At 34.6% G+C, this 2374-nt stretch overlaps 1 pseudogene; it reads left to right on the forward strand.

Annotated features, from left to right (window-relative positions):
• The first annotated feature begins 1514 nt into the window (after positions 1 to 1514).
• On the forward strand, positions 1515 to 2090 carry LOC120601157 (60S ribosomal protein L9-like; annotated as a pseudogene).
• The last annotated feature ends 284 nt before the right edge of the window (positions 2091 to 2374 follow it).

Genomic DNA, 2374 nt, shown 5'->3' on the forward strand with positions numbered 1-2374 from the left:
TGAATGGTCAATAAGGGCAGAGATGTAAATGTGATGGTGTCATCAGTACTTAAGTAAAAATTTAACACTCCAAAGAGATACCAAATGAATCTGATGTTTGTGGTTTCCCAAATATATAGCTTAACTACAAACAGTCAATAGGCCCCATTCATGCATCAAAGTAGGTGAATAGTCCTCTATAGGTACATATCAGTAGAAAAGTGGATTACCAAATATAAAAGGAAACTTCTACCTTGAAAATGAGAGAACTACCATTAAAAAGAACAAGAAAAGAAAATCTCGGCTTAGAAAAAGGAGAGACTGTTTGGGGGAAGAAAAGACCTAGTATCATCACTGGTCTCAAAGAAGTAAGAAATATATGACTGTAGCCATGAAACAAGAACAAGACCATGCATATATGTAAAAAGCAGCGTTCCAGAACATGAAGCAGCTCTTTGAAATTCAAAACATGTTAGAAACTTCTAATTGAAATGTGGAAATAAAATTGAAAAAAAATTTTCCAGAAAAGAACAAAAATACATTGAGATAGCAAATAGAAACTTAACAAAAAAATTAAAGAACAGGCCATGAGATCTAATAAACAAATCAAGACATGCAGAGAGGACGAAGAACAGAGGAACAAATAGTCAATAAATGTTTCTTTAAAAAGTCCTATAACCAAAGGACATGAATTTCCAATCAGAATAGTTTGCCTACACAATGCCTAACAAAATAGATGTAACAAACTCAGAAAGACACATCATTACAAGATTTGAGAAGAGAGAGAATCAAGAAAAAATTATTATACAAGTTTCTAGAGATAAAGATGGAAATACACAGCACATATACACAAAGTAAAATGAATTCTGGCTTCAGATTTCTTAATAGTAACACTAGAATTTAGAAGACAAGAAAAGAAATAGCCTTAAAGTTCAGAAAAATAATTCTTCCCAACTGCAGCTGTGTGTGAGGGTAAGATATGTGAAGGTAAGATGAAGTTTTTCAAATCTAATATCTCAAAAATACCACTTTTGACATTACTATTCTAAAAAGGATATTGGAGATGCTTCACCAAAATCACAGAGCACAAGATCATGGGATACAGAATCTAAGAGATCCAATTCAAAGAGAGGCAAGAATACGCAAAATGTTGGTAAAAGGAGATCCTCGAACATCAATGTGGACCAGGAACAGATGACACACAGGCCTGGAGCAGGTCAGAAGGCCTAGGGCAGGCTGTCCCAGGAAGATTAAATTTATGAAATGCATATGATTCTGAATGTCTTGATAGGATATTTCTAAATTAGCAAAAGTTTTGACTTAATATAATTGCATAGAAAACTAAACACAAATAGTAGCTTCTAACTCCATGGAAAATGAAGATTGTTCAGGAAAATAAAGTAAAAATAATTTCAGAGCTCACTAAGAGGCTTTGAATTGGTGAACCCCAAGAAAACTAAATTCCACTTTGGATATCATATCACATTGTATTAGATGAAAATATCGTAGCTCTTTTTGCTGCATCTACTGTGAGGATGAAGATCATTCTCAGTAATCAGAGTGTCAACATTCCAGAAAATGTGGATACCCTGAGGGGACTCTAAGAGGATGCACAGTTATTGTGAAGGGCCCCAGAGGCACTCTGTGAAGGGACTTCAATCACATCAATGTAGAACTCAGTCTCCTTGGAAAGAAAAAGAAGAGGCTCCAGGTTGACAAACGGTGGGGAAATAGAAAGGAACTGGTACTATCTGTAGTCATGTACAGAACATGATCAAGGGTGTTACACTGGCTTCCATTACAAGGTGAGGTCTGTGTACGCTCACTTCCCTCACAAAGTCATTATTCAGGAGAATGGTTCTCTTGTTGAAATCCTAAATTTCTTGGGTGAATAATACATCTGCAGGGTTCAGATGAGGTCAGGTGTTGCTTGTTCATTATCTCAAGCCCAGAAAGATGAGTTAATGTTTGAAGGAAATGACATTGAACTTGTATCAAATTCAGCTGCTTTGATTTAATAAACCACAATAATTAAAAATGAGGATATCAGAAGAATTTTTGATGGTATCTATGTTCCTGAAAAAGGAACATTTCAGCAGGCTGATGAATAAGGTCTAAGTTGTCCAGCTACAGAAAAGCCAAGATGTCAGGTGACTTATTTGTGATATATTAAAGATGCAATTAAAGTTATGTATTAAAAAAATCATAGAAGACTAGCTTAAACTCTCTAAAAATACATATAAAGTAAACAAAGATCTACCCAAATACAAACTGTTATTATTATTATCATTATTTATTTTTGTTCAAGTTGAAGGAGAAAAATTTCACTGATTTCCTTTTTTCTCTCCAGATACACATTTCATCGTTTTCCCCTTGCCCTCCATCCTGACAAGCT

The sequence above is a fragment of the Pteropus medius genome, unplaced genomic scaffold (assembly GCF_902729225.1).
Source record: "Pteropus medius unplaced genomic scaffold, Ma_sr-lr_union100, whole genome shotgun sequence".
Lineage (NCBI taxonomy): Eukaryota > Metazoa > Chordata > Mammalia > Chiroptera > Pteropodidae > Pteropus > Pteropus medius.